This window comes from Aotus nancymaae, unplaced genomic scaffold (assembly GCF_030222135.1).
Source record: "Aotus nancymaae isolate 86718 unplaced genomic scaffold, 86718_ANA_hifiasm-v0.15.2.pri h1tg000028l, whole genome shotgun sequence".
Classification (NCBI taxonomy): Eukaryota; Metazoa; Chordata; class Mammalia; order Primates; family Aotidae; genus Aotus; species Aotus nancymaae.
In genome coordinates, this window is record NW_026988441.1 from 32,773,359 (window position 1) to 32,798,923 (window position 25,565).

The 25,565-nt window shown below is 41.5% G+C and overlaps 1 long non-coding RNA gene across 2 annotated transcripts in view; it reads right to left on the reverse strand.

The window, feature by feature from the left end:
- Positions 1-886: 886 nt before the first annotated feature.
- Positions 887-25,565, reverse strand: part of LOC135276792 (uncharacterized) — a 53,940-nt gene continuing 29,261 nt past the window's right edge. Inside the window, exons 2-3 of one of the 2 annotated variants that reach the window (XR_010344354.1) lie at positions 24,078-24,189; positions 887-8,027 (exon numbers count right to left, since the gene is read on the reverse strand). This is a non-coding gene — a long non-coding RNA (uncharacterized LOC135276792). Of the gene's footprint in view, positions 8,042-24,077; positions 24,190-25,565 lie in introns of both variants that reach the window. The other variant, XR_010344353.1, reaches the window with a different exon arrangement.

A 25,565-nucleotide genomic window follows, 5' to 3' on the forward strand; every position in this document is an offset into this window, starting at 1 on the left:
TTTTTTTTTTTTTGAGATGGAGTTTTGCTCGTTGCCCAGGCTGGAGTGCAGTGGCGCGATCTCAGCTCTCCACAACCTCTGCCTCCCAGGTTCAAGCAGTTCTCCTGCCTCAGCCTCCCAAGTAGCTGAGATTACAGGAGCACACCACCACGCCCAGCTAATTTTTAGTAGAGACAAGGTTTTCTCCATGTTGGTCAGGCTGGTCTCAAACTCCTGACCTCGGGTGATCTGCCCACCTTAGCCTCCCAAAGTGCTGGGATTACAGGCATGAGCCACTGTGCCTAGCCTTCTCTTAATAGTTGTGTAACTAAGGAAGGGGCCATTGAACAATGACAGTTTGGTATTGGAAGTTTTCTACTGGCATCCTATGGCAGGTATTGACGTTCCCTTATCCTTTATATATATTATACCTTAGGAGAAAACCTTTCTTCTTTCTGGTTAGAAGAGCCTTATTTTACTTCCCTTGCTAATGGATAGTGGGCCAAGGTTATCATATAATATAGTCTTATATGAATTATTTCCATAGTTTGTTCTTTTTCTGTCTAAGATATGGATGACAGACTTTGAATTAAGAAGTGAGATCTGGCCGGGCGCGGTGGGTCATGCCTGTAATCCCAGCACTTTGGGAGGCTGAAGTGGGCGGATCACAAGGTCAAGAGATCGAGACTAACCTGGTCAACATGGTGAAACCCCATCTCTACTAAAAATAGAAAAATTAGCCGGGTGTGGTGGCATGTGCCTGTGGTTCCAGCTACTCGGGAGGCTGAGGTGGAAGAATTGCTTGAACCCAGGAGGTGGAGGTTGCAGTGAGCCTAGATTGTGCCACTGCACTCCAGCCTGGTGACAGAGCAAGACTCCATCTCAAAAAAAAAAAAAAAAAAAGAAGTGAGATCTGTGATAGGACAAATAAAATGTAGGTTGGAGATGTTCCTCTTGATTGTTATGTCATTATGGGTAACGTGAACTAAATTTTCTAGAATCTATTCCCTTTTGGATTCCATGTTGGAATTCAGCAGTAGCCTAACCGACATGAAAGTTGGAAGGCAGAACTGAAGAAGGCACTAGTCAGGTTTTGGACCCATCTACATGGAGAAAGACAAATACATAGGGACAAATGAGGGCTTGCAGGAAAATCCAAACTGCAAATGGATCTTTGATGTGAAGACTATGGAGACATCTGTGGAACCCTACCCCTCTGAGAAAATCGATGTCATGTAGACAGTGGTATTTTAAAGAAACTCTTGATTGTCAGGGCAAAGTATCAGGAAAACAGGCAGGAAGCCAGTGTCCATGCAGTCTCCTTGCAGCCTTGAGTTCTGCCTTCCAGCTTTCACGTCATTAGGCTATTGGTGAATCCTAACATGGAAACAAAGAGAATAGATTCTAGAAAATTTAGTTAGCAGCATTACCCATATCAGCATAACACAACCCACCAGGCAATTAATTAAAACTGTCATGGTTGAGGGTATTTTCTTTGTTCTGACTCCCCTCATCCTAGAATATATTCAAATAAGGTCTAATTTGCATTGTAAATACCTCATTCTGTTAATACTGCTAATAACTGTGTTCCTGATTTCCCTGTGACAGCTACAATGACACAGTCACATAGAACCACATGAGGACTTCTTTCTCTGTTACATTGTACAGTAACTGCTCTGACACAGTCTATGTGAAAACAAGTGTCTTATGTCAGGCAGAATGTGAGAATTTCCAGTTACAGTCAAATATCATGTACACATTCTTATTTATCTGTGTACGTGATTTAAAAAATGCATTTTTATCAAACAAAAGCTTCTGCAGGTGTTTCTTTGAAATATTTTATTAACTCTTTTAAAACAACTTGTATACTAACAAATATTAATATTTTCCATTACCTGAGAATACATATTAAAATATTCCAGGTCATTTTTTAAAAAATTTTAAAATATTTAATTTTAAAATTAAAATTTTCAGGTCAACTTTGTAATTTTGTCAGGTTATTACACATCCTAAATAATGAGTCAATATTACCATTTGCATTTAAGTTTCTTTTTGTTTTTTGTTTGAGACAAAGTTTTTGCTCATGTTGCCCATCTGGAGTGCAATGGCACACAATCTTGGCTCACTGCAACCTTCATCTCCTGGGTTCAAGCAATTCTCCTGCCTCAGTTTCCCAAGTAGCTGAGATTACAGGCATGCGCCATCATGCCTGGCTAATTTTTTTTGTTTTTAGCAGAGGTAGGGTTTTTCCATGTTGGTCAGGCTGGTCTCAAACTGCCAACCTCAGGTGATCTGCCTGCCTTGACTTCCCAAAGTTCTGGGATTACAGGCATGAGCCACCGTGCCCTGCCAAGTACTTTTTTTCTTTAAAAAACTGTTAAAGAGGCCGGGTGCGGTGGCTCAGGCCTATAATCCCAGCATTTTGGGAGGCCGAGGCGGGTGGATCACGAGGTCAAGAGATCGAGACCATCCTGGTCAACATGGTGAAACCCCGTCTCTACTAAAAATACAAAAATTAGCTGGGCATGGTGGCGTGCGCCTGTAGTCCCAGCTACTCGGGAGGCTGAGGCAGGAGAATTGCTTGAACCTGGGAGGCGGAGGTTGCGGTGAGCCGAGATTGCGCCATTGCACTCTAGTCTGGGTAACGAGCGAAACTCCGTCTCAAAAAAAAAAAAAAAAATTAAAATTTAAATTTAAAGAAAACTTTTATTTTTTAATTCTTACATGGGCATAATTTTTCTTATGAAACTAATTTCGCATTTATAATAGCACAAAAACAAAGCATGTTTTTGTGACATCTTGCCAGACCACTAGAGTCACACTTACCATCAAAGAATGGCATGTAAAGAGTTACTGTAATAAGGATGAACACAAAGCATAAATGACTGAGGGTTATCAATAAGAGGGTGCTCAAGAGGACTTCTTACAGGATTTGTGTTTCTTTTAGGTGACTTAATTGCTGTTCAACAAAGTGAGGTGTTTGTATTGGATGCTGTGAGGTGAACTCATTTCCATCCTTGGAAATTCTAATAGTTCTTATCTAGGAGGCAGAATAGAGTGGTGCTAACCGTCATTCATAAGAAGCATAAGTCATATTAGAAGAGATTTCTAGTCATTTTTAGGGTTTGGAGTCTGTTTTCTTTTAGGTTATCTGTTTCTTTTAGGTTACAGAATTTCATTTTGATGCATATGGTCACTTGGTAGCTTTGTGTGATAGCAGTGTGTTAGTTTTCCACAGGGTAGGACTTGGCCTTGTGTTGAGTTGGGGGAGCAGCTGTCACTGGAACAGCTTTCGCTTTTCTCATTATCCAAACACGGAAGTATTTCCTACGGTGTAATGGACACTGTTATCTATAAAGTACCTCAGTTAAATTGTTGACCAAAATTAAGTCTGTTGAGTCTGAAATAATTTGATAAAGGTTTAGTCATAGCCAAATGTGAGGATCGGCCTAGGAAGATACCAGCAAAGTTGGGTATGTTCTAAAGTCTGTTTGTTGCAAGTTGGAATGCTCTTTTAAGAAAGTTTAGGAGGCCAGGTGCTGTGGCTCATGCCTAGAATTCCAGGTACTTGGGAGGATTGCTGGAGGCCAGGAATTTGGGGACGAATCTGGGCAACATAGGGAGACTTCATGTCTAAATAAATAAATAAATAAATTATAAGCTGGGCATAGCGGTGCCCAACTGTAGTCCCAGTACTCAGAAGTGTGTCAGGAAGATTGAACCCAGGAGTTCAACGCCAACCTGGGCAACATAATGAGAACCCCCATCTCAAAAAAACTTAAACAATTAAGAAAAATAGACTGATTTCTTTAAGGGGTAAAAACAATAAGAAAAAATAAGTTCTAAAAACTCCGGTCATTGTTTTCAAAGACATACAGATGGCCTGAAGGTATATGAAAAGAGACTTAGTATCACTAATCATTAGAGAAATTAAAATAAAAACCACAATTACATGTTACCTCACACATGGAAGGATAGGTACTATCAAGAGAGATTAGTGTTGGTGAGAGTATGGAGGAAAAGGAAGCTTTGTACACTGCTCACAGAAATGGATATTGGTACCTCCTTGTGAAAAACAATAGAGGTTCCTCAAAAAAATTAAAAAGAACTACCATATGATCCAACAGTATCACTCCTGGGTATATGCGTATATGCCCAAAGGCAGTAATCAGTATTTCAAAGATATATCTGCCACCCGAGTGTTCATTATGGCATTATTTACAATAGTCAACATATGGAAACAAACAGCATCCATCAATGGATGAATAAAGAAAATGTGATGTATATTTAAACAACGGAATATTAGCCATAAAAAAGAAGGGAATCCTGACATGTCACAACAGGAATAAACCTGGTGGACACTATAAGATAAGGCAGACATAGGCAAATACTGCATGGTCCCACTTAATTGTGGAATCTTAAAAACTCAAACTCAGAGGCAAAGGGACGGAACAGTGGTTACTAGAGGCCAGAGGGCAGGGAAAATGGAGAAATGTTGGTCAAAGGTTAAAAACCAAGTTGTAAGGTGAATAAGTTCTGGAGATTTAATGTACAGCATGAGTGGTCATCAGTGTTTATAATTCATTTGACTGGTAACCATTACAGAATGTATATGTACATCAAACATAACATTGTACGTCATGAATATATACAATCTTTGTCAGTATTTTAAAATAAAGTGTTTACTGAATCTACACCTATGGATCTTTGAATTACTGAGAAGTGTTAAAGTCTTCAGTTAATTATGAAGTTGTCTGTCTCACCTTGCAGTTCTGTGTGTCCTTGCATGACATATTTTGACAGTATGTTAGGTGCATGTGTTTAAAATTATGTCATTTCTATTGCTAGGTCTTAAATTTCACTCATCTTTTCTTCCTGAAATACCTGGTTATTCAATCCAGTGGTTATTTTATACTGGCATTGTTTTCCTCTCTAGTAGCTCAAATTGTGTCTTCCTTTTTAATTTTCTTTTTTTCAGACAGGGTCTCTCCCTGTCACCAAGGCTAGAATTCAGTGGTGGTATCTTGGCTTACTAAAATTGCCACCGCCCAAGCAAATGATCCTCCTGAATGGCTGGGACTTCATAGTGTGTACTACCATGCTCAGCTAATTTTTTTTGTAGAGACAAGGTCTCACTATATTGCCCAGGCTGGTTCCTTGGGCTCAAGGGATATTACTGCCTTGGCCTCTCAAAGTGCTGGGATTAACAGGCATGAGCCACCATGGCTGGCCAGTTTTTAATTTTTTTAAGGTTAAATATAGTAATATTTACCATTTTAAGTATGCCATATGCCATTCAGTAGCATTAAATACATTAACAATTTTTTTTTTTGAGATGGAGTTTCACTTTGTCGCCAGGCTGGAGTGCAGTGGCACGATCTTGGTTCACTGCAGCCTCTACCTCCTGGGTTCAAGTGATTCTCCTGCATCAGCCTCCCTAGTAGCTGGGACTACAGGCGTGCACCACCATGCCCAGCTAACTTTTGTATTTTTAGTAGAGACTGAGTTTCACCATGTTGGCCAGGATGGTCTCGATCCTTTGACCTTGTGATCTGCCCACGTCAACCTCCCAAAGTGCTGGGATTACAGGTGTGAGCCACCAGGCCTGGCCACGCCACGTTCACAGTTCTTTAGAACCATCATAGCAAGCTAGCTCCAGAATTTTTTCATTATTCCAAAGAAAATTGTACCCATTAAACAACCATTCCCCACATTCCCCCATCCGTTGGTAATATTTATTTTCCTTTCTTGCTCTGTGAATTTGCCGATTCTAGGTGCCTCATGTAAGTGGAAGTATACAGTATTTGTCCTTATGTGTCTGACTTATTTCACTTAGCATAATGTTTTCAAGGTTCATCCATATGTTAGCATGTACCAGTAAATCATTGTTTTTGTGCCTGAATGATACTCCAAAGTGTGGTATATGGATACACCACATTTTGTTTATCCATCCATATGTTGAGCACTTGGGTTGTTTCCACAAAACTCTTTTGACTGCTGTGAATAATGCTGCTCTAAAATTGGTGTATTTGTCTGAGTCCCTGCTTTCCATTGATTGATTGATTGAGATGGAGTCTCGCCATGTTACCCAGGCTGAAATGCAGTGGTGCGATCTTGGCTCACTGCAGTCTCCACCTCCTGGGTTCAAGCGAGTCTCCTATCTCAGCCTCCAGAGTGGCTGGGATTACAAGTGCCTGCCACCATGCCCAGCTAATTTTTGTATTTTTAGTAGAGATGGGGTTTCACCATTTTGGCCAGGTTTGTCTTGAACTCCTGACCTCAGGTGATCTACGAGCCTTGGCCTCCACACACCACTGCACTGCAGTCTGGGTAACAGAGCTAGACTTCCTCTGGAAAAAAAAGTCTTTGAAGGTCAGGTTTACAGAAAGACTTGTTTGGGTTGTCTTCTGGAGAAAGGGTTTATGATTTTGACAGTTTATTTAGATTAGAACCTTAAGCTGATTCCAGGTGAGAGTTTCCTGCTGATGAAAATTAAGTTCCTGAAGGAGGGAGCATTTCCATACTGTGAGGAGGGGACAGGAACTCAGGGGCTGCATGACTGCAGTCAGAACCTGGCTCTTAAGGTTGGGAATATGATTCATTTTCTGAATGCAGCTTTTCCTTGTGAAGGAGGCTGCTTACCTGAGCTAGTTCAAGTGTTTGCTGTTGTTTCCTTTTTATTACTTTTATTTATTTATTTTTAGACAAAGTCTCACTTTGCTGCCCAGGCTGGAGTGCAGTGGCTCGATCTCAGCTCATTGCAACCTCTGCCTCCTGAGTTCAAGTGATTCTCCTGCCTCGACCTCCTGAGTAGCTGGGATTACAGGCACATGCCTCCATACCCAGCTAGTTTTTGTATTTTTAGTAGAGATGAGGTTTCACCGTATTGGCAAGATCAGTCTCAAACTCCTGACCTCAGGTGATCTGCCTACCTTGACCTCCCAAAGTGCTGAGATTACTGGCGTGAGCCATTGCACCTAGCCCCTTTTGATTTCTTTACAGAATATTGCTGTAATATAAATCTTTTTTCATGCACTTAATTTTTGTTCCCTTCTTGACATGTTTTTATTTTCTTCCCTGAAAATGGGTAGACTGAGATAAGGTGTGAGGAGGCCTTGGCCATGCCACCAGCAGCCTATCCCAAATTCCTGATCCTTGGAAGACATCTGGGCCCTCCCTCCTGTTCCAGCCAGAAGCTTCCAGCAAGGGTATTGCTCCATTGGACATGGGAGTGTGGAATTGCCTGCTCACACTTGTGAACCCCTGTCCAGGAGGAAGAAACAGGGCCCAGTGAGTATAGGAAGATGCCAGTGCCCACTGTGAAAAGCCCGGAGCCAAGTTTTGCTTAAATGCAAATGTCCCCACTGTGGGGTCCTGTCCATGCTCCAGGAGGAAGCCTGGCCTGGGTTGTTGAGAGGACTGTTGGTAGAACCTGTCAATCCAGCTCCACACTTGTGCATTTTCTGTGGCTTCTGACACCTGGGGCCTGGGGGGGGGCGGGGCCTGATCTCTATGCTAGGGGTGCTGGGCGGGGTCATGTAAATCATCCAGTCAGGCGCTACGGGAGGAGGGTGAGGCCAAGCTCCCCAAGTCGGGGGCTCTTGTTCCTCCACTGAAATCAGCGTTCCAGAGGCCAAGGTGGCTTTACCACAGCTTCTGTCCGGTGGTGACCAGCACTGATCCCCAGAGCCAAGGGAGCACCCGGGACACCTGGGAGTCGGGAAATGGTGAGTGTGCAAGGCCAGGCGGGAGGAGGGGCTAGTTGGGACCTGGGCCTCCCAGCAGCCATTCCGGGGCCTGCAGACCTGAGTCTCCCTGACACAGCTCAGCCCTCAGTCCCCTTGGCCACAGGGTGGGGCTGGGCCGGCAGCCGGAACCCTGGGCATCCCGTCCAGTCCCTGTGCAGCAACTGCGGCCCCGGTCTGGAGCCCTCTCAGCAGCGCAGCGCCCACAGCCTCGCGTCTGGGTCATGGCGAGGATTCAGACTCGTAGGTCAGGTTCTCCTGGTAGGAGCTGCGATCTGTGGGGTTCCCAATCCCACCTTTCACCTGTTAAAATTAAACTGAAGCACCGTTAAATATTTAATAATTTATTTAGCCAACAGCTATTCATGAATAACCCAACAATGGCTTGTTTTCTGGGGTCCCATGAGGAAGCAAAGCATATTAAATATTTGGTTATGAGTCGCCTTATTTGGTCTATCAACCAAAGGTTAAAAAACAGGCGTTTTATTCTGAGTCAAGTTTGAGGAAGACAGCCTGGAATGCAGACCCAGCACAAACCGAGAATGTGCCCTGGAGTGGACTACGTTAAGTATTATACCTTGTGTTACACAGAAAATGGGAGAGGCGGGCAGTGAGTGACCTTATATATAAGATAAAGCAAATCAGTACACAGGCATCTTAGGGTTTAGAGAGGGATGATTGGGCCTATCCTACCTTTGTACTTCATCTGATAGGCAAGGGTTGTAATCAGTATAGGTCATTGAAATACTTGACTTGCGGACTGAGAGTTCAACTTTGGCTCATTGGCCTGGTTTCTATTATCTGTATGTCCAACCTGCAGCCATCTTAGGCCACTTTTTAAAAACAATTTTCTTTCAGTTTCTCCGTTTTCTGACAGGTCTATCCAGGTGGAAATGTTCTAGTTATGTAGTCGGAGGCTAAATTTCATTTTCTTCTAAATTGGTAATTTACAAGATGCATTTGTGTTCGATTTTGGTGTCCTTGGTAGGAACTCAGGGCACTACAGCCACACCAGTCTGATTGCCTCTTTCTTATTTTGTAGTTTTGTATTTTTTTTTTTGACCCAAGTCTAAAAACAAAGTTTATTTATGTTTCATATATAAAACATATAGCCTGAAGGTAATTCTATATAATAATTTACATCATTTTGTTCATGAGATAAAGTTTATATTAGGTATTTATGTGTAGAATTTATTTTTTCTATTGCATTTTAGGTTTTGGGGTACATGTGAAGAACATGCAAGATTGTTGCATAGGTACACAAATGGTAGTGTGATGTGCTGCCTTCCTCCCCATCACCTATATCTGGCATTTCTCCCCATGCTACCTCTCCCCAACTCATCCCCGTATTTTTTTTTTTTTTTTTGAGACAGTCTCACTCTGTCACGTGACCCAGGCTCCTCTGTCTCCCAGATTGAAGCAATTCTCCTGCCTCAGCCTCCCGAGTAGCTGAGACTACAGGCACGTGCCACCACGCCGGGCTAATTTTTGTATTTTTAGTAGAGATGGGGTTTCACCATGTTAGGATGGTCTTGATCTCCTGACTTCATGATCTGCCCGTCTCAGCCACCCAAAGTGCTGGGATTACAGGCGTGAGCCACCACACCGGTGGCCTCTTACTGATTTTAACACTCCCCAGGAGTACTGATTTTCTAGTATGTATTTGTTTTCCCTTGCATTTCCCAAATGTGTGGGACGTAGGGTCAAATCCACAATTCTGTTTGCCGACCTTAACGCTTCCACGGTTTGTATGAATTCTTGCATTTCCAATTCCTTCCCAACATTCCCAAGTGCCAACTTTCCTTCATCAATTCAAAATATTATTAACTATTTGTCTCTTATTGTACATTTCAAACAGATGCAGTACTTTGTAATTTTTTCGCAGAGCAATAGATGGCTCTTTTTAAAATATTTTTCTGTTTGTGGACATTTAACATGAGGAAAATAGAGTAAGTGCATGAAACCTGCAAAAAATCTTTGTGCCTCTCCTCCTTTTATCTTCCGTAGGCGTAGACACCTCGCCAGAATGTTTTTGGATTGAGGTTCCCTTTTGGAAAATTTATAGGGTGATCTGTCTTCACCCTCCTATCCTTTCCTGTTCCTGGGTTCCAGAACTTCCTGGGGTTGACCCAGGAATGCCAAGATGCCTTGGAAGGTCTAGTAAATATCAGCCCCTGGGTCACTCCCAGAGGACAACTTAAGATGTAGGGGTGGTGCCTCCCAGGGGACATCTGGATGCCCTAGGGCTGGGAATATGTCCTGGTATCCCCTTCTTCTAAAAAGCTAACCCCGGGCCGGTTGCGGTGGCTCACGCCTGTAATCCTAGCACTTTGGGAGGCCGAGGCGGGTGGATCACGAGGTCAAGAGATCAACACCATCCTGGTCAACATGGTGAAACCCCGTCTCTACTAAAAATACAAAAAATTAGCTGGGCATGGTGGCGCGTGCCTGTAATCCCAGCTACTCAGAAGGCTGAGGCAGGAGAATTGCCTAAACCCAGGAGGTGGAGGTTGCGGTGAGCCGAGATCGTGCCATTGCACTCCAGCCTGGGTAACAAGAAACTCCGTCTCAAAAGAAAAAAAAAGCTAACCCCTTGGGACATGAAGCTTTTCTTCCCCCAACCCTAGTTTCTGTTCCTTGCAGACACAGGGATGATCAGCCAATCGAAATGATTCCTGCTTAGGTGTATATTACATTTTATAATCATTTTATATTACATTTATAATCATTTTATATTTATCATTTATCATTTTATATTTATAATATTTATCATTTACATTATATTTTATAATCATGAGAAATAATGCAATACATTATTATTAACTAAAACCCATACTTCGGGTTCACTTTGTGTTGTACAGTCATGGGTTTTGACAAATGCATGTGCCATGAATCCCCCAGCACTAAAACAGATGTGTGTTTTGTCCCAGTTTATGCCTTGTGTTTTCATATTCTCATTCTCGCTCCCCCTCGGATCCTCCTGCCTCAGCCTCCCACGTAGTTGGGACTACAGGGGTGCACCACCACCATTGTCTAATTTTAAAATTTTTGTAGAGATGGGGTTTCACTGTGGTGCCTAGGCCAGTCTTGAACTTCAGGGCTCCAGTGATCCTCCCGCCTTGGCCTCTCACAGTGCTGGGATTACAGGCATGATCCACCACACCAGGCCGTGTGTTTTCATTCCCTTAGCACTGTCTTTCCCAAAACAGAAAACTAATTTCAATAAAGTTCCACTTACCAATTTTGTCATTCACAGGTCATGCTTTTTGGTATTGCATCTAAAACCTCATTGCTAAGCCCAAGGTCTTCTAGATTTTTTCCTATGTTATTGTCTAGGAATTCTAAATGTTGCATTTTATATCTAGGCTCATGATCCATTTTGAGTTAACTTCATGAAAGCTGTAAGGTCTGTGTCTAATTCATTTATTTGCATATGGAAGTAACTGTCCAGGTGTTCTAACAACATTTGCTGAAAAGATTACATATACTTTTTCCATTGAATTTCCTTACACAAATATAGTCAAAAAGCAGTTGACTGTATTTGTATGGGTTTATTTCTGGGTTTTCTGTTCTGTGATCTATTTTTCTAGTCTTTCCCCTGTATCGCACTGTCTTGATGACTGTAGCTTTATAGTAAGTGAGGTAGTGTAAGTCAGATAGTGTCAGTCCTGTGAATTTATTCTTCAGTATTATTTTGAACATTGTGGGTCTTTCATCTTTCCCTATAACCTTTAGAATCAACTTGTTGGGATTTTTATTGGGATTGTGTTGAGTCCAATTCAAAGTGGGAAGAACAGACATCTTAACAATATTGAGGCTTTCTATCCATGATAGAAATTGAATATTGCTTCATTTATATAGATCTTACTTAATTCTTTCATTAGAAATTTGCAGTTTTTGTTATATAGATCTTTGTCAGATTTTTATGTAGGTATTTTTCCTAGTGCTGTATAAGTGGTGTTGTGTTTGTAATTTAAATCTAATTGTTCTTGCTGATATACAGGAAAATAATTGACATTTGAATATTAACCTCACATTCTACAACCTTGTATAATCTCTTAATATTTCTCAGAGTTTTTTGTTGGTTCTTGGGGATTTTCAACATAGAGATCATGTCATCTGCAAACAAAGACTGTTTTCAACCTTCTCAATCTCAATGTCCTCTCCCCGACCCACCTTTTTCTAGACTGATTTTCTGCAACTATTGATATGATCATATGATTTTTCTTGTTTAATTTATTGATATGAAGTATTACATTAATTGATTTTTCAACTTTGGTACTTTGTGGGGTGTAGGGGTTTTCTGTTTTTTTTTTATTGCATTTTAGGTTTTGGGGTACATGTGAAAAACATGCAAGGTTGTTGCATAGGTGCATACGTGGCAGTATGATTTGCTGCCTCCCTCCCCTTCACCTATATCTGGCATTTCTCCCCATGCTATCCCTCCCCAACTCCCCACCCCCTCCCCCCCAACAGACCCCCGTGTATAGTGCTCCCCTCCCTGTGTCCATGTGTTCTCCTTGTTCAACACCCACCTATGAGTGAGAACATGTGGTGTTTGATTTTGTGTTCTTGTGTCAGTTTGCTGAGAATGATGTTTTCCAGGTTCATCCATGTCCCTACAAAGGACGTGAACTCCTCATTTTTAATGGCTGCATAATATTCCATGGTGTATATGTGCCACATTTTTCCTGTCCAGTCTATCATCGATGGGCATTTGGGCTGGTTCCAGGTCTTTGCTATTGTAAACTGTGCTGCAATGAACATTCGTGTGCATGTGTCCTTATAGTAGAACGATTTATAATCCTTTGGATATATGCCCAGTAATGGGATTGCTGGGTCAAATGGAATTTCTATTTCTAGGTCCTTGAGGAATCGCCACACTGTTTTCCACAGTGGTTGAACTAATTTACACTCCCACCAACAGTGTAAAAGTGTTCCTATTTCTCCACATCCTCTCCAGCATCTGTTTTCTCCAGATTTTTTAATGATCGCCATTCTAACTGGCGTCAGATGGTATCTCAATGTAGTTTTGATTTGCATTTCTCTAATGACCAGTGGTGATGAGCATTTTTTCATATGTTTGTTGGCCTCATGTATGTCTTCTTTTGTAAAGTATCTGTTCATATCCTTCGCCCATTTTTGAATGGGCTTGTTTGTTTTTTTCTTGTAAATCTTTTTTAGCTCGTTGTAAATTCTGGATATCAGCCCTTTGTCAGGCGGGTAGGCTGCAAAAATTTTTTCCCATTCTGTTGGTTGCCGATTCACTCTATTGACTGTTTCTTTTGCCGTGCAGAAGCTGTGGAGTTTGATTAGGTCCCATTTGTCTATTTTGGCTTTTGTTGCCAATGCTTTTGGTGTTTTGGTCATAAAGTCCTTGCCTACGCCTATGTCCTGAATGGTTTTGCCTAGGTTTCCTTCTAGTGTTTTTATGGTGTTAGGTCTTATGTTTAAGTCTTTAATCCATCTGGAGTCAATTTTAGTGTAAGGTGTCAGGAAGCGGTCGAGTTTCTGCTTTCTGCATATGGCTAGCCAGTTTTCCCAACACCACTTATTGAACAGGGAATCCTTTCCCCATTGCTTGTTTTTTTCAGGTTTGTCAAAGATCGGGTGGTTGTAGATATGTTGTGTCGCCTCCGACGCCTGGGTTTTCTGTTTTTTGAGACAGGGTCTTGCTCTGTTGCCCAGGCTGGAGTGTGGTAGTGTGATCTCGGCTCAGTGCACCCTCTGCCTTCTGGGCTCATACAATCCTTCCAGGTCAACCTTCCTAGTAGCTGGGACTTATGAGCATCATACCTGGCTAATTTTTATATTTTCAGGGAAGACAGGGTTTCACCATGTAGCCCAGGCTGGTCTCAAACACTTGGGCTCAAGCGATCCACGAACCTCAGCCTTTCTACTTGTTGAAAACTTTTAGTATCTATGATCCTAAGCATTACTGGTCTATAGTTTTCCGCCTTTGTAATGTATCCATCTAGTGTTGGTATGCTGTTGGCCTCATAGCATGTATTAGTAAGTGTTTACTCTGCTTGTATTTTCTAGAAAGAGTGTATTGAACCTGTGTCAGTTATTCCTTAAATGTTCGGCAGAATTGACCAGTAAGACCATCTTGGTCCTTGTCTGTGCTTTTTTTGTCCATTACTAGATGATTTACTTGTTTTAACACATATATACCTATTCATATTGTTTCTCTCTCCTTGTGTGTGTTTTGGTAGATTGTCTCTTTAAGTTATCAAACTTGTGGGGGCTTGGAATTGTTCATAATAATCCTTTATGGTTTTTTGTTCTTTTTTTTGTTTTGTTTTCCTGGTTGTGTTCTCTGATGAAGTTGCATCCTTTATGGGTTTTTTTAATGTCTATGGAATTAATAGTGATGAATACCTTTCATTTCTGGTCAGTAATTTTTTTAGGTGTTCTTTTTTTCTTACCCTGGCTATAGGTTTATAAATTTTATTGATATTTTCACAGAACCAGCTTTTGATATTGTTGATTTTTTCTTTTTTTTTTTTTTTTTTAATATGGAGTCTCGCTTGTCATCAGGCTGGAGTGCAGTGGTGCGATCTTGGCTCACTGTAACCTCTGCTTCCTGGGTTCAACCAGTTCTCATGCCTCAACCTCCTAAGTGGCTGGGATTACAGGCACACGCCACCACTCCCAGCTAATTTTTGTATTTTAAGTAGAGATGGGGTTTCACTGTGTTGGCCAGGATGGTCTTGCTCTCCTGACCTCGTGATCCACCTGCCTCAGCATCCGAAAGTGCTAGGATTACAGGCGTGAGCCACCGTGCCTAGCCAATATTGTTAATTTTCCATTTTCAATTTCATGGATGTTTTCTGTAATTGTTATTTTCCTGTGTTTGATTTAGATTTATCTTGCTCTTGTTTCTCTAGTTTCCTAAAGGAGAAGGTTAGATTAGATTGATTTTAGACTCTGTTTTGTTGGTTTTGTCTATTTGGGACAGAATCTTACTCCATCTCTGGCTGGACTGCAATTGTGCAGTCTCAGCTCACCAAAGCTTCAACCTCCTGGGCTGAAGCAGTCCTCCCTCAGTCTTTTATATTTGTTAAGGTGTGTTTTATGGCCCAAAATGTGGCCTAACTTGGTGAATATTCCATGCAATCTTGGGAAGGATTTGTACTTTGCTCTTGTTGGTTGCAATATCCTGTAAATACCTCTTAAATCCCGTTGACTGATGATGCTGTTGAGTTAAAACTATACCGTTAAATACCCTTTGGGGCCAGGTGCAGTGGCTCATGACTGTAATCCCAGCACTCTGGGAGGCTGAGGCAGGTGGATCACCTGATATCAGGATTTCAAGACCAGCCTCACCAACATGGTGAAACCCTGTCTCTACTAAAAATAAAAACAAATTAGCTGGGTGTGGTGGTACAAGCCTGTAATCTCAGCTACTTGGGAGGCTGAGGCAGGAGAATTGCTTGAACCTGGGAGGTGGAGGTTGAGGTGAGCAGAGATCATGCCACTGCACTGCAGCCTGGATGACAGGGCAAGACTCCGTCTCAAAAAAAAAAAAAAAAAGAAAAAAAAAAAAAGCTGGGTGCAGTGGCTCATGCCTGTAATCCCAGCACTTGGGGAGGCCAAGGTGGGCAGATCATGAGGTCAAGAAAATTCAGACCATCCTGGCCAACATGGTGAAACCTCATCTCTACTAAAAATACAAAAATTAGCTGGGTATGGTAGCATATGCCTGTAGTCCCAGCTACTTGGGAGGCTGAGGCAGGAGAATCGCTTGAACCCCGGAGGCAGAGGTTGAAGTGAGCCAAGATCATGCCACTGCACTCCAGTCTGGCAACAGAGCAAGACTCCATCTCAAAAAGAAAAAAGAAAAAGAAAAAAAATTATCTCTGGTATTGAAAAGGCAAAAAAAGAAAACCAAACAAACAAACCTATACCATTAATGATTTTCTTTCCACTAGAAGTACATTGCTGTGTCCCACTATAAAGGAGAATTTCCTTACTTTTCTTTGCCTGTCTATAAGTTTTTGCCTCATGTATTTTGATGCTCTGTTATAGCTGCATACCTATTAAGGATATACGACAATTGATTTGGCCAGATGCAGTGGCTCACACTTGTACTTTTAGAGGCCGAGGCAGGTGGGTCATCTGAGGTGAGGATTTTGAGACCAGCCTGACCAACATGGTGAAACCCCTTCTCTACTAAAAAAAAAAATAATTAGCTGGGTGTGGTGGTGGGCGCCTGTAATCCCATCTACTGGGGAGGCTGAGGCAGGAGGATTGTTTGAATCCAGGGAAGCAGAGGTTGCAGTGAGCCAAGATGCACCATTGCACTCCAGCCTGGGCAACAGAGTGAGACTCCATCTCAAAAAAAAAAAGATAGTATTTAAAGTCTTTGTCTAGTAAGTCTAATGTCTAGGGTTTTAGAAATGGTTTATCTCAAATGATTTGTTTCCATTAATGAGCTTTGTTTTTCTGTTTCTCTGTATTCCTCATAAACGTTGTTGTTGAAACATGGACATTTGAATATCTTAAGGGGTAACTCTAGAAATCAGTTTCTCCCTCCTCAGTATTTGCTATTTTTGTTTGTTGACTTTTCTAAAGTATTTTTGCAGGGATTGTATTACTTGTTATGCATAGCCCTTGAAGTTTCTGTTCCTTTAGTTTGTGTTTAGCCTGTGTTTTGACAGTGATTTCCTTGCATGCCAGGAGCTAAAGAAGCAGAAAGAAAAACCTGACACCTTCCACTTTTTGTGGATGGTTCTATCCTGCAGCATTCCTTTAACACTTAGCAAGGCTGCTTAAAACTTTGGTTCCACCTTCACTTTCTACCTAACTGATCCTAGAGATTAGCCAGTGCTGAAAATGAGGGTGTTCTTAGGTCCATGATGTTAGCTGTGGGTTTTTAATAGATGCCTTATAACAGGTTGAGGAAGTTCCTTTCTATTCCTAGTTTATTGAGTGTTTTCATTGTGACGATGTTGAACTTTGTTAAGTGATTTTCCTTTGTACATTCTGGATATTAATACCCTGGCAGTTATGTAATTTGCAAACAATTCCGTGGGTTGCCTTTTCACTCTTCATAATATCGTGAGGGACTAAAGTTTTTAACTTTGATGAAGTTGAATTTGTCTATTTTTTCTTTTGTTGACTGAGCTTGTGTCATATCTAAGAAATCATTGCCAAATTCAGTTTTATGAAATTCCCCCCTCCATGTATTCTTCTAAGAGTAGTTTAAGTCCTTGACTCATTTTGTTTTCATTTTTGTATATGGTGTAAGGTAAGGGTCCAGCTTCACACTTCTACATGTCAGGATTGTTTTCCCAGAACCATTTTTTGCAATAACTTCCTTTTCCCAGTGCATGATCCTAATACCTTGCTGAAAATCATTTAATCATATACGTGAGGATATCTTTCTGGATTATCTATTTCATTGATGTATATGCCTATCCTTGTGCCAGTACTACAGTGGTGTTTTTTGTTTGTTTGTTTGAGATGGAGTTTTGTTCTTGTTTAATGAGTGGAGTGCAATGGCCCGGTCTTGGCTCATTGTAACCTCCACCTCCCGAGTTCAAGTGATTCTCCTGCCTCAGCCTCCCAAGTAGCTGGGATTATAGACACCTGCCATCATGCCCGGCTAATTTTTGTATTTTTAGTAGAGATGGGGTTTCACTGTGTTGACCAGGCTGATCTCAAACTCCTGATCTCAAGTGATCTGTCCACCTCGGCCTCCCAAAATGCTGGGATTACAGGTGTGAGCCACCGTGCCTGGCCCACAGTGTTTTATCTATTGTATATCTAAGTTTGAAAAAGAAGAGTGAGACTTCCTAATTTGTTCTTCTTTTTTGAGATGGAGTCTTGCTCTGCCACCCAGGCTGGAGTGCAGTGGCATGATCTCTGCTCACTGCAACCCCCACCTCCTGGGTTCAATTCTCCTGCCTCAGCCTCCTGAGAACCTGGGACTACAGGCACGTGCCACCACACCCAGCTATTTTTTTGTTTGTTTGAAGACGGAGTCTTGCTCTTGTTGCCCAGGTTGGAGTGCAATGGTGTGATCTCAGCTCACCACAACCTCTGCCTCCCGAGTTCAAGCAATTCTCCTGCCTCAGCCTCCTGAGTAGCTGGGATTACAGGCATGTGCCACCTTGCCCAGCTAATTTTCTCTTTTTAATAGAGATGGGGTTTCTCCACATTTGTAGGGCTGTTGGGCCCCACAGCGTCGTGGGGTGTCCCTTATGCTGTGCTGAAGTGCAGGATCCAAGAAGTAAAGAGACAGGACACTTAAGAGCTGGTGAAGAGCATCTGGACTCGGTGGGCCATGACACCTATCAGCGGAAATCGGTGAGGCCCCAAACGCGCACAAGCATCTGTATTTATTAGGTACAAGCAGGGGGCAGGGTTGTAAGCGAGGCCATCATCTATAGGCTTGGTAATAGGGCATACATAATCACATGAGTTACAAGCAAGGGGGCCACCCCATTATGTCACTTGGGCAGAGAGGTAGGCCATGCACAGTAGTAGAGGGTCATGTACAGAAAAGGGGTCCACCCCCGTTAGGTCACCGAGGCAAGGAGGTGGGCTGTGTGCAATAGGTGTCGTAACACTTCTTATCTGGGGTTGGAGACTTCAAAGGATTTCTAATAGAAGGATACTGTAAGCCAATGCAGTGGGAGCTTGAAGACTTGTGCTCTTCTCTTAAGATATTTATGGGAAGATGATTTGAGCTAGCACAGAAGCGAGAAAAGACTGACAGGGTGTATAGCCGTCGTGACTGGTCACACCGCAGGGGTTCTTCTCTCTCGGCTATTTCTAGGATCTCAGGCTTGAGGCCTACTTTCCACAGGAACTGGATGCAAGGTACTACAACTCCTTTATCAGGAGGAGAGGCTCTTGCTCCAAGCCTGCCATACAGCGTATACCCTTTCAGGCAGGGACACCACGGCCTGGGTCTTTGGTTCTTGTCCTGGTCTGGCTGTTTTCCCATGTGCTGCTTCTGTTCTGTGACTACTCTAGGCATTCCTCCTACTACAAACTACTATAAGGTTATATAGAAGGATTCTATAAATCAGCACTAAATGTGTCAGTACAGCTCTGACTACAATATCTATATGATTATATAGAAAGATTATATGGGACTAAGTATGTTAGATATAAATATTAAGTATGATTAAGCTAGATATATGTAAGCAGCAAGTTATACTTCAGGCACTAATTCTATAAACTAATATATGAGTATATATAAAGGATTATATAAAGGAAATAGCTGAGTACTAACACTATAAACTAAGGTATTCTTCAGGCATTAATTGTGCCTGGGGTCTGGACAGTTCTCCTTCCATGGGGGGTGCTACCCACACACATTGGTCAGGCTAGTCTCGAATTCCGGTGATCTGCCCACCTCGGCCTCCCAAAGTGCTGGAATTATAGGCATGAGCCACCATAATTTTAAAAAATACTTTTAGTAGAGACAGAGTTTCACTATGTTGGCCAGGCTGGTCTCAAACTCCTGATCTCAAATGATCTGCCTGCCTCAGCCTGCTAAAGTGCTGGGATTACAGGCTTGCGCCACCGCACCTGGCTTGTTCTTCTTTGTCAATTGTTTTGGCTATTTGGGGTTCCTAGAGATTCCCTATGAATTTTAGGATGGGCATTTCTATTTGTTTTTGTTTTTGTTTTGAATTCATTGGTGCCAGATGTGGTGGCTCACACCTGCAATCCCAGCACTTTGGCAGGCCGAGGCAGGTGGATCACCTGAGATCAGGCATTTGAGACCACTCTGGCAAATGTGGTGAAACCTCATCTCTACTAAAAATACAAAAATTAGCCGGACATGATGGCATGTGCCTGTAGTTCAGGAGGCTGAGGCAGAAGAATCACTTGAACCCGGGAGGCAGAGGTTGCAGTGAGCTGAGCCGAGATCGTGCCACTGCACTCCAGCCCGGGAGATAGAGCAAGACTCTGTCTCCAGAAAACAGGTCGTTGGTATTTTGATAGGAGTTGCATTGAATTTATAGGCCATCTTAAGTAGTATTGATATCTTAATATTAAATCTTAAATGTCTTTCTATTCACTTATATCTTAATTTCTTTAAGCAACATTTTATAGTTTTCAGTGTACAGGTCTTCTGCCGCCTTTATTATTGTTCATGGTATTGTTTCATAATTTCCTTCTCAGATTATATATTGTTAGTGTGTATAATGAGACTGATTTTTCTTTAAGGGATGGGGTCTTACTCTTGCCCAGTCTGGAGTACATTGGCTGTTCACAGGAGCAATCATAGTATGCTACAGCCTTGAACTCCTGGGCTCAAGCAATCCTCCTGAATCAGCCTGCAAAGCAGCTTGGACTACAGGTTAATGCCACTGCACCCAGCTGAAATTGTTTCATGTTGATTTGGTATCCTGCAACTTTGTGGAATTTAGTAGTTCCAGTATTTTGGGGTACTATGTGTGTGTGCATGTGCAAAGTCTTTAGGATTTTCTACTTATTGTTTCATCTGCGAACAGATAATTTTACTTCTTCCTTTCCAGTTTGGATGCATTTTTTTTCTTGCTTAATCATTCTGTCTAGGACTTCCAATAGTGCATTGAGACAAGTGATGAAAGCAGGTATCCTGGTTTATTCCTGATCTTAGTGCAAAAGTTTTTTGTATTTCGCCACTGATTTTAATGTTTCTGTGGATTTTTAAAATATGGCTTGTATTGAGTAGTTTCTTTCTAGCCCACGTTCTGTGTTTTCATCATGATTGGTTTTGTATTTTGTCAAACACTTTTTCTACATCTACATTGAGATGGTTGTGGTGTATTACGCATTTTTACATGTTGAACCATCTTTGCATTTTAGGGATAAATCTCACTTGGTCATGGTGTGTAATCTTTTAATATGCTGCTGAATATGGTTTGCTAGTATTAGAGGATTTTTGTGTGCATATTCACGAAGGACCTTGTCTGCAGCTTTCATTCTTGTCGTGTCTTTTCTTCAGTGTCCGTGTAATTTGGGTCTCATAAAATGAGTTTGGAAGTGTTCTGTTTTTTTCAAAGTTTCGGGAAGATTGATATTAATAAATATTTTAAATATTTAGTTGATTTTAGCAGTAAAACTCTGGCCTTTGGTTTTTATTGTTTTTGTTTTGTTTCTTACATCAGTCTCCTAGAACTGAAGATCTGTTCGGATTTTCCGTTTCTTCTTGACTCAGTCTATGTACGTTACGTGTTTGCAGACATCTGTCCACTTCATCAGTGTTATCCCAACTTATTTCTGTACCCTTAGACATCTTTAAGTAAAAGGTCTGAGGCATTGTGTTTTGCCGTTATTATGGTATATATTCTGCTGCTGTCAATGTGGTGGTCAGGTGTGGGACTATGGGATGCATTTCATGGACCTATGATTTGACTTGGTTTGTAGGAAGTCTATGTCCCTGTGTTGTGACTTTTGTATTTCTCCCTCACCTCTGCTTAGTTGAGGCAAAAACAGGGGGATGGAATTAGGTATTTTCTTTACCCCAAGAGGTGTGGCTCTGGTAAAATCTCAATTAGGGTTTTGAAAAACAGTTTACTTTGAAGGCAGGACTTGTTAAGAATGTAATTCTCTGGGCATCTTCCAAAATAATGGCAGGGTGCTTTGGAAAGGAACAGGAGGATCACTTGAGGCCAGGAGTTTCAGACCAGCCTGAGAAACACAGCCAGACCTCATCTCCAAACAAATGAATAATAAATAAAATAATAAATCGATAGCTAGAGAGATGGGCCTTATTTCATTAAAATGAAAAGGCTTATTGCTGGTTTCCTTGCCTGAGCACATACCTGCTAGTGTCTAAGGCTATATGCCATCCACTTCACTCATCCATTCCAGTACTTATGGTGCTTGGGCTTATTCAGGGTTATTTTTTGCTCTTAGGAAAAATACTGCTCCAATGGTCTTTTTTTTCTAGAGATGGAGTTTTGCTGTGTCACCCAGGCTGGAGTACAGTGGTGTGATCTCAGCTCACTGCAACCTCCACCTCCCAGGTTCGAGATTCTCCTGCCTCAGACTCCTGAGTAGCTGAGATTACAGGTGCATGCAACCACACCTGGCTAATTTTTGTATTTTTAGTAGAGACGGGGATTTCACCATGTTGATCAGGCTGGTTTCAAACTTGTGATCTGCCCGCCTCAGCCTCCCAAAGTGCTGGGATTACAGATGTGAGCCACTTTGCTTGGCCTGTTCCAATAGTCTTTAAGCACAAATGCACAATAAACTACCTGGACATTAGAGAAAAATTACTGGGCTGCAGATTATGGTAAAGTTCAAATTACATGAAACAGCACTGCAGTGTATCTATTAACACCCCTCCTTCCTTCATGCATATTTATTTATTTTCTATGGTCATCACTACTTAGGATTCTCGAATTGACTAATTTTGTACTTTTAATCAATGAGAAATGTCATCTAGTTGACATTTTATTTGGCTATTTCTTCATTACCAAGGAAATGGACCTTTTTTCATACATGGTCTTTCATTTTCAGTTAAATATTTATTTTCCTATGTTTTAATCATGTGTTCGTTTTTACTCTACAAATTAGTCCTTTTATATTGCATGTACTGCAGGTATTTTACTTTGTTCTTTGTTGTTTACCTTCTTAATTTTAATATATTTAAATTTATCACTATGTTATTTTCATTGCTTACTCTTTTATTTTTTATTATTCTTTTATTTATTTTGAGACAGAGTCTCATTCTATTTCCCAGACTGTGGCTGGAGTGCAGTGGCGTGATCTTGGCTCACTGCAACTTCTGCCTCTTGGATTAAAGCAATTCTCAGCCTCCTGAGTAGCTGGCATTACAGGCATGTGCCACCACACATGGCTAATATTTTGCATTTTTATTAGAGTAAATCCCAGCACTTTGGGAGGCTAAGATGGGTGGATCACGAGGTCAGGATTTCAAGACCATCCTGGCCAACTTAGCAAAACCCCATCTCTACTAAAAATACAAAAATTAGCTGGGTGTGGTGGTGGGTGCCTATAATCCCAGCTCTCAGGAGGCTGGGGCAGGAGAATTGTTTGGAACCCGGCAGATGGAGGTTGCAGTGAGCCTAGATCGTGCTATTGCACTCCAGCCTGGCAAAAGAGCAAGACTGTGTCTCAAAAAAAAAAGTGTTCTGGTTTTATGTTTTATATTAAGTCTACAATAAATTGATTTGCCCATCAAGTAGAGGTGATGAATTTTCCTAATTACGTAAGTTTGCCCCTGTCCTATGTAATAAGGTGCTCTTGATTCTGCCACTCATTGTACAATGCCTCCCCTGAAATTAATCAATTTTGCATAATGCAAAATTGCTGGCCCATTGAAGACATTGTCCTTTCCTTTGATCTCTGCTAACACTGTGCTGTCTGGAATATTACACTTCAAAAATCCTTTATGTACATAAGACAAGCCATCACTGTGTTGGTTAGAAGACTTTGACAGTTGACTGATTTCATTATTCCTAATAGGTTAGTAAATGTCAAACTTTGTGATCAGCCATTTCAAAGGATAAGCAGTCTCAAGACCACTAATATTAACTCTCTTCTGCACACCAAGTAGTAGGACTTTCTTGTGACAGGTACTAGAGTTCGACTCTACAAAGAAAAATTTGGGGGTGACCTAGCAGCATAGAATTGTATGTGGAAGTTAGTTAGTATAGACGAGAGTGAAAGTTCGACCAAGTTGTAGAATGAATCATGTTGATACAAGAGCTAGAAAGAAATTATTTAGGCAGATAGTGAGGGTAAAGGAGTCCTTGGCAAGGCTTTCCTTTTAACAAAAAGCAGCCCCCAAATTATTTCTTTTCTAACAGAGAATCAGGCTGCAAACACAGATAAGCGAGCTGGGAGCTTGCACGGGTGAATGCCAAAAGCTGTGACAACAGAAAAGGGCCACCTGGGGGTCATACATGTTTAACCTGGAAGCTTCATCTTCCCTTTTCTTTGTCACCATGTGTACAGTAAAGGAATAGGCAACATGGCACCAGCCAGGTGGATAACCCATCTGCATAATAAAAGATTAGGGTGGGGGTGGCCAGATTCTCACATGTTATGCAAATGGTACACCTGGTCTGACCAATCTTTTGTGCCCTATGTAAATCAGACACTGCCTCCTCAAGTTCGTCTATAAAACTCTCTGTATTTCACTGCAGAAGCGGCAACCCACTTCTCCGGGATGCCCCTCTCTGCAGCAGAGAGAGCTCATCTCTTTCTTTTGCCTATTAAACTTCTGCTTGGAACATCACTCTTTGTGTCTCCAGGTCCTAGTTTTCTGTGGCCACAAGACAACACACAGGTATTTACCCCAGACGATGACACTGCTTCAATGTGAAGTCTCATGAATTGAGTCTAGATCCCCAGTGAGGTCAGTCTCACCTGTCCTCCTCTGCACATATCTGGGATGTGTCACGGCTTGGTGGTCTTTGAAGATGTGGCTGGAACTTCATCCAGGAGGATTGGGCTTTGCTGGATTTTTTCCCTGAAGAATCTGTACAGAGATGTGATACGGGAAGCCATCAGCACTTTAATTCTATAGGTGAGGATATGTTTTTCTTTTAGTCAATTAGAGAACAAGTGTTTCTCGGCCATCAGTGCTGTTCCAAAATTTGGAATGTAGAAAGGGAGTATTTTCATGAATTGCTCAGGCGTGGCTGCAGTGTACAGTGAACCTACAATCCAGTAAGTTTTCCATACTCTGGGTCTACATTTTAGGAAACAAATGGGAGAACCAGAACATTAAAGATCAGTACTAAAACCCCAGGAGAAATCTAAGGTGATTTGCACTCACAAGAGGAAAACAATGTCCCTTGAGGGGAATCTTAGCATGTTATCAATTTTTCAAACAAAATTTTCAACAAAAATATATACTTACTGTAACATAGATGTTGAAATGTTTGTAAAATAGTTAATTTGGAAACAGAACTAAGAAACTTTATAAATGGATGTTACTATAATAGCTATGGGGGAGTCCTGTTGCAGAGTAATCAATGCATTTACTTTCAAACAATTTTTACATGGCAGAAAACCTGCACTTTCCATGATATTGGTAGCAATGTACGTTCAAAACTATTAATGAATATAAGTGTTTAATTAATGAACCACTAACAATGGGTTTGTCATTTTTTACAGAAGTCATTGTAGAAAGATTGTGAAAGTAAGGTAGTTGGTGTGGAGAAACCTTCAGCTAGATGCCAAATCTGAATGCCTTTGAGTCATGCTCTCCTTTGGTTCTGTGAACACATTGATAATGTACACATTGAAGTATTTTTCTATTAAATCTGCTATCTTTTCTCACAGGCAGTTTCTATTGTCAGCTTTTCTTTTTCCTGATGTATGGGCTGTACTTGTTGCAAATTGGACATTTTTGGTAACATACTGAATCCTCTCAGAGTATGTTCAGTTTCTGCAAGGCCTTGTTACTGTTATTTGCTTTATTTTTTTAGTGACTGATTGGACTATTTTGGTGGTCTATTTCTGTAAGAGGAAAGAAACATAGTGTTAAAGAGAGGTTTATTTTAGAAATAACCTGAGAGGGGCTTCTGGCCAATTTTGGCCAGGAGTGATTTTCCTTATAGACTAAGAATATATGTTGGTTTTAGGGTGGGGGGGCTTATTAGAAGCTTGGAATGTTTATGTGTGAGGAAAAGTTTACGGCAGAGTTGGAATGTCTCTGGGAGGAGTGAGGGTTATCTTGGGGCTGGCATCTTCCCAGCCAGAGCAGAGTTATCTTGGCACTAGCATGTCTCTGACTGGGGAGGAGTCTGGAATGTTTCTGGTCAAAGATGTTATTTTTGGTTTATGGTCATGCTGACCTTAGCCATTATGCTGATGCTGTTTGGATTTAGGCGGTGTTTGATTAAGGTG